General features: G+C 42.4%; 1 protein-coding gene across 5 annotated transcripts in view; it reads left to right on the plus strand.

Moving 5' to 3' along the window:
- The window catches only part of FMN1 (formin 1), a 443,362-nt gene that overhangs the window by 6,326 nt on the left and 424,471 nt on the right, over nucleotides 1-12,565 (plus strand). For 4 of the 5 annotated variants that reach the window (XR_003515832.2, XR_003515834.2, XM_027571393.2 and 1 more), the window contains exon 3: nucleotides 8,958-9,022. The exons of the other annotated variant lie outside the window; for it this stretch is intronic. The gene's annotated coding sequence lies outside the window, so the exon portion shown is untranslated. The remainder of the gene's footprint in view (nucleotides 1-8,957; nucleotides 9,023-12,565) is intronic. 5 annotated transcript variants of the gene reach the window in all.

Genomic DNA, 12,565 nt, shown 5'->3' on the forward strand with positions numbered 1-12,565 from the left:
AACTTTCAAAGCAGTATAAACCATAAATATAGTGCAGTATTCTGGGTATGGATTTAGTGAAAAGCAAGAGTTGCTTTTTTTAGGCATTAACATGATTACTCTTTCTCTTTTTAGATAAAGACAGCCACTTTAGAAAATTTTCTAGGCCTAGCTCATATTTGGAAAGCTTTGCAAATAATTTTTTAAAAGCCCACAGGTCTGCAGAAAATGGAATTCATCTACAGAATTGGCATCTGTCCTGTTCCCATTTACCAATGTCCTCATCCCCTTTTATCTCTGTCTCTGCCGTGGCACCCTCTACTTTCTACCTACAGGAGCCCAACTGCCTTCTCTCTGACTCACCTAATCCCCATTGAAATAAATATGAATAGAACATACCACCTGTAATAGGGGGCATTGTCCTTACGTTGGAGTCACTTTCTGATTTGTTTTAAGCTGGTCCTGATTCCTTTGAAGCTCTGAAAATATAGGTCAATTCTAATTTTTGTGATTATTTGAAGAACTGAAAGTCCCCGATAACCCTAGTGTCATAAGGGAAACCATGGTAGATTGGGGGAAAAAAAACAACAACAAACACCTTACAGTTTTCTCAAGCATTACCTTATTTCTTACTCCATAGTTCTTATACCCAAATTATTCTCTAGGTAGGTGACAAGATATATATATATATTTTTTTTTAGTTGTACAGTGGAGAAAACTGAAATGGGGAGATAAGAAAGTGACTCGCCCAAGGTCACTCATGGTCAGTGGCACAGCCAAGAATAGATCCAGGTCACCCGACTCCCTGGGCTTGGTTTATGACATCATTCAACTTCTCTTCAGGATGTAACAGCCCTGCCAGCTACAAAAATGGAAGGACGGGACACCACTCTCTCAGACTTAGGTTTTTGGGCCTTGGCCTTTTAAAATTTTTTTTTCCACTTTTGGTCAAAACGATTAATAGCTGCCACATTGCTCCCTATTAGCTAGATTTAAGACCTTAACTAAAGCAGAATTTGTTAAGAAGAAGAACAAAATTCTGTACCTGTGGCCAACAGTACTGTCTCGTACACTTAATTTGTTAAGAGGGTAGACCTCATGCGAAGTGTTCTTACTAAAATAAGTAATTTTAAACAGATAAACACTATTTTGATATCATAATCACAAATTGGGCAAGTGACACAGTGAGAGGGAGAGGTGGCGGAAGGCACCAAAGTGGTTGCATAGGGGTCTTGTGCTCAAACAACATCCAACAAGGACAGAACGCACAGGAGAGGGGAGAAGGGGCATATGGCCTAAGACTGCACTTAGAGAGGGGTATGGCTTGGGCCCAGGGGAATCACATCAGGAAAACTAAGGTCATAAATAAGAGGACTAGAAAAAAATTAAGCCAATTTTTATAAAAGAGGGCTTTTAATCTTACAAGCAGAGTACGATGCACAAATGCTGCTTACTTGAAAAGGATGAGGTCAGATTCAGAGAGAGAGAGGGGAAGCAGAGCTCCTTCGTTCTTATTTTGCTTCTGTCTTTTCTCTGCAAGCGTAGTTGGTGAGAATCTCCGTCTATGAACACAGGTATATAAAACGTATCTCCTCTCTGAACTCTTTGTCAAATTACATTCATTTTTGTTTCAAGCCCCTTCCTTCTGGAAAAGTAGAAGACCTACCCTCAGTCCTGCTTAGGGTCACAGCATCCCCCAGAGGTGTATCAGGCTCCAGGGTTGCTGGCACAGTGTGGCAGCCCTGGCAGAGGGGACCCTCTGGTCATTGAGGCATCTGATCACACAAGTCACACTATAGTGCTGTATTTCTGCTCATGTAACTTGCTCAGCTGCAGGTGTCCAGGTCATCCTCAGGCCACAAAAATCTTTTGGTGACATTTCCTATGGTTCCTTCTGCCTAGATGTCCCACACACAGCTCTGGGGGTGGGGGGTGGGGTTGTGGCTTCCCTGGGGACAAAGTCAGGAAACAAGGCTGGCTCCTCCCTCCTCCTGGGCTCATAAGCCTCCCTCCCTCCTTTTCCCACAGCCGGAGGGAGATAATTCTCCGTGTTGCTTCAAGGCTCTTCATGTCCACATATTTCATTCCTTTTTAGTACCTCCTTCGAGAGATTCCCTATGTTCTTCTAAGTGTTTGGGATTTTGGAAAACAAAATCTAGAAATATTCTGAGGCTATTTTTCTTTTTCCCCTTGCCTTTGACCTCTCTTGATGCAGTGAACACCAATTCTGATATCTGTCTGATTGGGGGGTCAAGCAAGAGGGGAAAACACAAGGAGAAAGAAAAAGAAACAGATTAATTACCTTTGAACTACTTTTTTAGGAGTACAGTGATTTTGGATATCTGTCTTTTCGCATCCATTTTCCTTTCTCTGAAAATGACCCCAATACGTACGTATGGGCTTCCTATACATAAGACCATGTCCCTGATCAGGGTTACTTAAAGCAGGGATAGAAATCTGACCCAAGTTGGGCCAGTCGGATTCCCTTCCCCAAGAATGAGAGTTTAAGGACTGAAGGATGGCAGTGACAAGAGTCAGTGGAGTTATGTGGCAATTAGGGAAGTGCTCCAGGGGGGTGGCCTTTGTGCCCTGTCCCAGAGGCCATTGGAAGGCTCTGCCTCCTGCTCTTGGCTTTTCTACCCTTACTCTGATTTCATGAAATCAGAAATCCATGAATTTCATGAAACTGGAGATGCCTCTATTTTTGTTAAAAGTAGCCCAAATCAGTTTCAGTTGCTTGCAACCAAAAGTAATTCAAGAATAGTCTTCACACTTGCAAAGGCAGAAAAACATGGTGAAGAGGAAACTGACACTCAAGATAGGTGAAGAGATAGTAAGATAGAATCTAACCATTTAAGAGGTGTTCATCTAAGGATTTAAAGTGACCATTGCAACAATTACATTCGCGATCCTGGAACAACTTTTGACAATTTTTTGAGGAACTTTTTTTTTTTTTTAAGATTTTATTTATTTGACAGAGAGAGACGCAGCGAGAGAGGGAACACAAGCAGGGGGAGTGGGAGTGGGGGAAGCAGGCTTCCCACGGAGCAGGGAGCCCGATGCGGGGCTCCATCCCAGGACCCCGGGATCATGACCTGAGCTGAAGGCAGACACTTAACGACTGAGCCACACAGGCGCCCCGAGGAACCTTTTTTTTTTTTTTTTTTTAACTGTGGGCACTGCTTTGTAGTCAAGTGTCGACACACTAATGAACAGTCAGAGGATGCGCAGGGTTTTTGAGAATGGAAGTGCTTCCATCTGAGGGCTTGCTGAAAAGACGGGGTGGGGGCTTAGGATGAGATGTCTCGGGTGTTTAAATGACCCTTGGACAGGAGGGGAGTGGGGTTTACAAGCTCTGCAAGTAAGGACAAGCACCAGTGGGAAGGTATCAATGGAAATGGATTTGGGCTGGGATCAAGGGATTTTTTTTATTATTATTTTTTTACATTTAGAGTTGTCTGAAAGCCATGAGGTTTCCTTGTGGTCTAGAGAACAGTTTGCCACTTAAGAGTTTGAGGTGAGCCTGGATGGTCATTCACAAAGGTTCTAGTGAAAGAGAAAATCCACAATTGGGATGGAATGGATAATTTCAAACTTTTCTTTAAATCTAAGATCCTAGCATTTTCCCTATGAATTTGTCCACTCCTAGACTAGAAAACTGCCAACCCCATCTTGACAGAATGCAATAAAAGTTTAAGCACTTCACAAATATTATTTTATAACATTTTTCTTCCTTTATATGAAAAAAAACCACACACATAGGCTATAACTTATCATTGAGAGAAGACATTTTCACAAAGAGAAACAAAAATTTATTTTCTATTCTCTAAATTGTTATTGACAGTGATTAAACGTTTCACATCCAGGTGGTTCACTGAATTGAAAAAAAGCTTTCTGTAATATTAATGTAGGCATGTAAAACCCAGGAAATGCTGAATTCTACTGTTTAAATTTCAAGGCTACATGAAACTAAATAGATTTCTTGAGTTACTTTATGGAGGAAATCAGAATCCCACTCTTTCCCCAAACCTTTATAAAGGAATAAGATGTTACCTTGTTACCTCCTGTGAGACCTAAACAGGTAGCTCAGATGTTTTGTTCACCACTCCCCAAGACATCTCACATCAGCTCATCCCTTTTATAACTATGTAATCATTTGTGTATTTTATTTTATTTTATTTTATTTTATTTTATTTTATTTTATTTTTAAAGATTTTATTTATTTATTTATTTGACAGAGAGAGACACAGAGAGAGAAGGAACACAAGCAGGGGGAGTGAGAGAGGGAGAAGCAGGCTTCCTGCCGAGCAGGGAGCCCGATGTGGGGCTTGATCCCAGGAACCTGCGATCATGACCTGAGCTGAAGGCAGCCGCCTAACGACTGAGCCGCCCAGGCGTCCCACCATTTGTGTATTTTAGATCATAATTCTTAATTCGAGGGTAAGAACTGGATTATTCTAGTTTGTCATTTATCGCAGCAAGTAGATATTGACATTCAATAATCATGTCTTAAACAAGAATGGGCAAGAAAGCCACTTAGTTTGAAATCCTGGTCTTAAAGACTCCATCAGACGTAGTCCAACATGACCATTTTCATAATCGCTTTCATAATCTCTCATTCTTCTTGTAAAAACTTTAAAAAATGCAAGCGTACATGTAACCATTCATTAGGTCTCTGTTATACTTTTATCAAGAGCACTCAAAAGAATCCAGTCTTTTCTGCTTTGCAAATTGAGTTCTCAAGTCCTGTTAAAGACACCATCAGCAGTATAAGTAAAAAACATATTTTCTGTCTATTTTGGAGTCTAACTTAGAAAGAAGGAAACGTAATTGTGAATGTAGAGTCTGAGGTAAAGCCATTTTAAAAATCATTTTTGGAAATGTGAAAAAGGTACAAAGAAGGAAATAGCAATGATCCATATTCCCATCATGTTTTGCGTTCTATATTCCCTCTACTTTTGGAAAACACACTTTAAAAAAATCACATATGTTGGGGTGCCTGGGTGGCTTAGTTGGTTTAGTGTCTGCCTTTGGCTCAGGTCATGGTCCTGGGGTCCTGGGATCGAGTTCCGCATTGGGCTCCCTACTCAGCGGCGAGTCTGCTTCTCTCTCTCCCTCTGTGTTCTCTCTCTCTCAAATAAATAAATAAATAATCTTTGAAAAAAAAATCACATATGTTGATTGTCAATAATTCAAATAAGGCAAAAAATTACAAAGATGAGAATAAAAAAAATCATCTCAAATACTACAGTTCCCATTGTTAACCTTAGATAACATAATTTCAGACATCTATCCATACCTATGTATCTGTCTATCTAGGTGGATATTTGGATAGAAATACTTTTATAAAAATAAATAGAGATGCTATTTATAACAAAAGTAATTTTTTAAGCAGTTTAAAAACTGAATTGAAACTAAATTGCTTAAGTTTTTAAGCAATTTAAAAAAGTGCATTGAAATTAAATAGTCAAACTTCAAATAAATGTACCTCATTTCCAGATACATTATTTCTTTAAAAATGTCTCTTTATGGCTAAAGTATCATGAAAAGTATTAAAAAGCTGGAGTCACTGTCATTAATTATATTGTTGTTTTTATGAACTTTCTGCTTCAGACAGTATCAATTGACTTCCTTTTTTTGAAAGATTAACAGCTTTGAAACATCTTCCCCATTTCCTTTTCCCACCTCCTGAATATTATTAGATGTTTTATTATTTTTACATTGTTCAGGATATAGTGTCCCTTTTTGCTATATAAATATATTTTGAGAGTCCTTTAGTGGTAGCCGTATGCTTAAATGAATCGAATGTGTACACCTCTGGGCGTGGTATCCCTGTGCTTTGTTTTCAGTTATTTTGATAGATGATAACCCATTAACTTGACACAATCATTCATGATCCCCAATACTTAGGTCTAAAACTGTGTAAACCACTATCATTCATCACTAAAAATCTGTTGAGTGCCATTTGGCTCTAGGTATTGCTGAACTCTAAAAACTTGGCATTAAATAACCTAGAATCCCTGCCCTCAAGAAGAGAGAGCAACCAAAATATATTAAATTCCTAGTGTGCTAGTTCCATGAAAGCTGTTTTATTATTTCCTTATTCCCTGTGACCATCCTAAGGTATGGTATTTCACAGGCCCTCAATCAATACTTGTTTAGTTAAGGGGCCTTTATGTGCCAGACACCGTGGTAAGTGCATTAAAAGTTGTATCTCATTTTATCTCGACAACAAACCTATTAGGTAGGCATTTACTGTCTCTGTTTTATAGTTGAGGAAACTGAGTCTCAGTAAATAATATCCCAAAGTTATACAACAGGATTTCATGGTAAAGTTCATTCTTTTTTCATCACCCCTGGCCTGGGTCATAAATTTATGTTGGAAGTAACGGAGGAAAGAGGCGCGTGAACTACCGCTTATAATACATGAGTAATACAATGGAGGCTAAAGGGCTGCTGCTGGGTGTGGAATCTCCACTCTATGATTTTGTTGCTCTCTGACATCAAGCAAGCTCCTTCTCTTCTCTGAGCCTCAGTTTCCTATCTATAAAATGGGACTAACAGAGGGAGGATTAAGTGAAGTAACTCGGGTAAGATGTATAGCATAATGCCTGCCATAGGTGCTCAGGAAAGAGTAGACATTACTCTTATTTTTGCAAGGTGCTCTGAATGCTCAAAGAAAAGAATCATTTTGTCCCCTGGATTTTCAGGACACTTGTGTGTGGGCTCTGCTAGAAATGTAGGAATTCATCAGGTGAGAGGTAGACGGAGTCTTGGCAGAAAGAGAAACCTGAATCATAGGGCTGAAGATCTCGCCGAGATGCACTATATTTGCATTACCCTAATTAACTCCCGAACCTTCCTTCCTTTGCTTGCTTGTCTCCGGAGTGTCCAAACAGGAGTATCTGTGTTTAGAAAGGCCGACTTGCAAATAGACCATCATATCTTACTAGACCATCTTCCCACTGAGAAGGTGAATTAGTCAGTGTCCGTACGGCTCCGAGGAAACGTAAGGTGACGGGGCAGCTTTAGGACTATTGCCAGGAGGCCAGGGGCCATCCCAGCTCAGCTTAAGAGCACCTGATGGTCCAAAGAAGGAGCCTGCAGTCTGTCTGATATTCTAGAACAGTGTTCCTCAACCTTTTTCTCATTGCCTCTCTCCTTTAGACTTTTCCCTAATTGCCTCCCCATCATGACATGTTAGTACCACAGATAAACTGCGTATCTATTATGTACTCTGTTTATCCATACTTCACACACACACAAAGTAAGACCTTTAATCCTCTCCCAAGAACCACCTTGAATGAAGCAGGCTTCAGAGGGCCTTCTCGGGTGAGCTGCTGCTCTGGGGCCAACCCAACACTTGAAGGCTCCAACTGTTGTGCTCACGAACAGCCACTTCCACAATGATTCCTTCCTACTGCCCTCACCTCCCCTTTGCTCCCAGGTCTCTCTCTGCTTCCACGCCTGCCTTTTCATAGTCTAGTTTCCATATAGCAGCCCGAGTGAACTTTGAGAAATGTAATCAGATCATGTCTCTCCCCAGCTTCCCCTTGGACTTAGAATCACATTTGGACTCTAAGTCATGGCCCCAAAGCCTACCTGATCTGGCTCCCATCCACTGCTCCCCTCTCTTCCAGTACCGGCCTGTGTGTAGCAGAGCGTCTCCCGTGGATGGACCAAAGCCAGTGGACAGAAAGTCACAGGTGTTCGCAGGGAGTAGCTCTTGGAGTGTGCCGATCACCGCTGAAGGGACAGGGTGGGCACTGGCCATGGTGGCCACGACCCCGGGAAGGCTCAGAACAGGGGAGTCTGGAAAGACTCCTCTGAAAAAGAGAGGGATGGAGCGACCGCACAAGTGAACCACACAAAGGAGGGCCTGAGTCACTTCTGTGCATAAAGGGGGCAGCAGGGGGCGCCTGGGTGGCTCAGTCATTGGGCATATGCCTTCGGCTCAGGTCATGATCCCAGGGTCGGGGGATCGAGCCCCGCATCGGGCTCCCTGCTCAGCGGGAAGCCTGCTTCTCCCTCTCCCACTCCCCCTGCTTGTGTTCCCTCTCTCGCTGTGTGTGTGTCTCTCTCTCTCTCTGTCAAATAAATGAATAAAACCTTAAAAAAAGGGAGGGGGCGGCTGGTGTAGAGCTTCCGCAGCGGGAGGGGGTGGCCTGCATGGTGAGCCCCTGGCAGGTCACTGTGGCGAGAGCTTGAAATGAAGCTGGAAAAAGAGGTGGAGGCCCAATCCCACAGGGCCTTTTAGGCCCAGTTAAGGGCTAAAATCTGTTTTAAGAGGGCGCCTGGGTGGCTCAGTTGGTTAAGCGACTGCCTTCAGCTCAGGTCATGATCCTGGAGTCCCGGGATCGAGTCCCGCATCAGGCTCCCTGCTCAGCGGGGAGTCTGCTTCTCCCTCTGACCCTCTTCCCTCTCGTGCTCTCTATCTCTCATTCTCTCTCTCTCAAATAAATAAATAAAATCTTTAAAAAAAAATAAAATCTGTTTTAAGAACAAGAGAGCCACTGGACGGTTTTGACTGTGTGACTGACTGCAGAGGTGATCAGGTCAGATTCTTGTTTTGCAATTATTGTTCTGGTTGCCGTGTGAGCAGCAGGTGAATGAACACAGACCCGTTTGGAGGGCACTGAGGTGGTAGGGTGGCTGACCAGCACTGGTTTTAGCTAGCACCAAAAGGCCTGCATCCTGGAAGCTCCTCAGTCATGGGCAAGCGGCACAATTGGTCATCCTGTACTCAGCAATCATTCAAGGTGAGAGGATATAGTTGCCTCACGAGAGATGCAGCATCTACTCGTCCCTTGACTCACATCAGAAGAGGATCAACATCTTGATCCCCTTTTTCTGAAAGCCCCTTAGAATTGATGTCCCCAAATATATAGACAACACAAGAATACTCACACACACACACACACACACACACCCTAAGGTGCAATTGCTTCAGGTAAGCCTGGACTATTCTTTCTACACAGGCCTGGTAGCATCATGTTTTTGACATCTCAAAGCCTGGAGCCCGCCCGAGTGAAGGTTGATCTAGGTAAGAAGGTGGACTGAGTCATTGCCGTGCCTTGTACTTCTGCTCACTGTCAAGACACACCCTGAGCCTGGGCTCCCATGCAGTCTCTTTATCCCCACCATTCTGGTCCCAGCCTTGCTTTCCTTTCCATGCCATTAGCCCTGCCACCTGCCCCCCGGTCCTACGAAAGCTTGCTTTTTGACTCTGCTGTACTACAGGGCACTTTAGTAGCCCTCAGTGGCCCCCTGCCAATAAAGTAAACATCGTCACTCTTAGATTTCAGAACTGTCTCCTGCACCCCCTTATCTAACTCTTCCCACTTTATCCAGCCCCAAAGAAAGAAGAATTTTGTTACTAAACCATCAAAAAGAATTGAGGGAGGACTACCACTCTTCTTCTTGGAAATAACTAACTGGGCCCACTCTGTGCCAGGCATGATGTTAAACACTATACACACATATTTACTAATATTTATATTAAATGGATTACACATTTGCAGACTTTTATGGAATACCCATCATTTTCTAGTTAATTTCTCAAGCATAGGACACAGCCTGGAACAAAGCTCCTCCTTTCATGGTGGTTATGTTCTACATTGTTTTGGGAGAGACCAAAAAACCTATATATATATATATATATATATATATATATATATATATAATGTGGCAGGTGACAAGTTCAGGGAAAGGGCTGGAGAGTGACATTGGCCATGGGCACTCTTTCATATCGAGTCACCAAGGAAGACTTTTTGTGAGTCATCATTTGAGCAGACACCTGAAGGTGGCCAGAGACTAAGTCATCAAGATTCTGGGGGTGGTTCAGGCAAAGGGAACAACAACAAAATATATAGATATATATTTGGCTGATGGTGGAATCTTGGAATCACATCTTTCATTTTTCCTTTGGGCATTATTCAGTTTCATAAATCCATTTTCCCACTTGTTTAGTATCTTGGAATATTTAAAAACACTTCTTTTCTTTACTTTTCACATGCCCTACTATCACTTTCATCTGATCTTTAATGGAAATTTTGCTATTCATCTAGCCATTTACTCCCTAATCTGACTTTTTGTATTTTTCATATTTTTCTCTCCTGGATGCATGGTTTTTTTTAAAAGATTTTTTATTTATTTGAAAGAGAGAGACAGAGATAGCAAGAGAGAGCACAGGCAGGGAGAAGAGGGAGAAGCAGGCTCCCTGCTGAGCAGGGAGCCCGATGCGGGACTCGATCCCAGGACCCTGGGACCACAACCCAAGCCAAAGGCAAACACCAAACTGACTGAGCCACCCAGGCGTCCCTCCTTGATACATGTTTTAATGACAGAAAGCCAGTTTTATTCTTGATAATGACTTTTCGTCTACTTTAATTGTTGTGTTTGCTAGAAAGAAAACTCAAGCCATCGTTAAACATTACTGCCGACTACAAATAATAATGTGCTTGAATTTTCAGGCAGAGACACAGGTCTGATTTACATCTTCAGATAATGGTACTTTAGTGCACTATATACTGAATATCTTCCATCTTTAAGACCTGTACTGTAGGGAATAAAAAGATGGTGATGATGATAATCCCTCTCTGTAGGGGCTTTTTAAAAATTTTGTTATTGTTATGTTAATCACCATATATTACATCATTAGTTTTTGATGTAGTGTTCCATGATTCATTGTTTGTGCATAACACCCAGTGCTCCACGCAGAATGTGCCCTCTTTAATACCCATCACCAGGCTAACCCATCCCCCCACCCCCCTCCCCTCTAGAACCCTCAGTTTGTTTTTCAGAGTCCATCATCTCTCATGGTTCGTCTCCCCCTCTGGTTTCCCCCCCTCATTCTTCCCCTCCTGCTATCTTCTTTTTTTCTTTCTTAACATATATTGCATTATTTGTTTCAGAGGTACAGATCTGTGATTCAACAGTCTTGCACAATTCACAGAGCTCACCATAGCACATACCCTCCCCAGTGTCTATCACCCAGCCACCCCCTCACTCCCACCCCCCACCACTCCAGCAACCCTCAGTTTGTTTCCTGAGATTAAGAATTCCTCATATCCGTGAGGTCATATGATACATGTCTTTCTCTGATGGACTTATTTCACTCAGCATAACACCCTCCAGTTCCATCCACGTCGTTGCAAATGGCAAGATCTCATTCCTTTTGATGGCTGCATAATATTCCATTGTGTATATATACCACATCTTCTTTATCCATTCATCTGTCGATGGACACCTTGGCTCTTTCCACAGTTTGGCTATTGTGGACATCGCTGCTATAAACATTGGGGTGCACGTACCTCCGTAGGGGCTTTTGATCAAGCAGGAAAAATACATCACAGAAGGTTAATTGGTGGTAGGAAACAGGGTGTACTGGGATTCTATTCCTGGATAATATGGCTCTAAAACACATAATACTAATTCCTGATAAAGCCCCTATGTATATATGTACTATTATAGGTCTATCAGCTATCATTATTGCCTATATCTGAGACATGAGAAATTGAGGCACATAGAAGGTACATAGCCATCTCAGGTTACCATGCTAAGCAGAGGAGCTGGGATTTGAACCTAGGCAGTATATTTCCTAAAGCTGTGCTAAGGGGTAGGAGGAGGGAGGGACCCTCTGACCCTCAAGACTGTGAGGCATGGCACACAAGCACATCTGAAAATAGATCATGGGCCCAGTTAGGATGGAGCCAAATACTCCAACAGACAAAGCTAAACAGATTTGAGACCCAAAGCAGGACATGGAGGCATCATAGCCTGGTTTGGACTGGTAAGAGCCTGAGAAAGGCCTTGAGTTGAAGATTTTTGCCTTTGAGCATTGGCCAGGAAGGAGTGATTAAACTACCAATGTTAGATTCCAAATAAAGCATTGGGATCAAAGGGAGAAAAGGCTTTAGAAATGCCAGGGTGGAGAGATCACTGTGTCCTGGGTCTCCCTTAAGCTAATCATGAATTTTCTTTTACGATAGAGGTGGAAATAATAAGCCCCGATTAATGCATTTCTTTTTCATGCATGCTAATTTTATATTTGGTGTTACTTGTTTTTAACACTTCACTTGCTTTCCTTCTAGTTCTTGTATCACTGATGAAAGTTTGGGTTTTGTCTCCCTATTTATGAGTTTCTTATGCCATTTTCTTTGCCTGCTTCCACCCCTTTCTGTCCCATGGTATATTTCAGCTTCAGGAGTTTGGGTTCTGATCCCACGTGTGCTCTGAATTCACTGTTTACCTAGAAAAGGAATTTGGAGAGCTGGCTCCATTTCTCTGCAGGAGGGATTGTGGAATTGCATTGTGAATATGGAGAATCAAAAACTGTCTTATGGATGAGGACACAGAGGTACAGAGGGGTTGGGTGGCTTGTGAAAGATCACTGTTAGTGATTGGCTGAGCTGGACTTGAGTCCAAGCCTTCTCACTCTGCATTCATTGTGTTTTCCTCAGTCTTCACTGCCTGGGGGTGGGGAACTGTCTCCAGTGAAGACTGATCAGACCCAGACCAGTTACACCACGGGGTGAGTGCTCCATATTCTTTGACTTAAAGAAGAGGAATTAGTAAATGAATGGGC

Source organism: Zalophus californianus, chromosome 6 (assembly GCF_009762305.2).
Source record: "Zalophus californianus isolate mZalCal1 chromosome 6, mZalCal1.pri.v2, whole genome shotgun sequence".
Lineage (NCBI taxonomy): Eukaryota > Metazoa > Chordata > Mammalia > Carnivora > Otariidae > Zalophus > Zalophus californianus.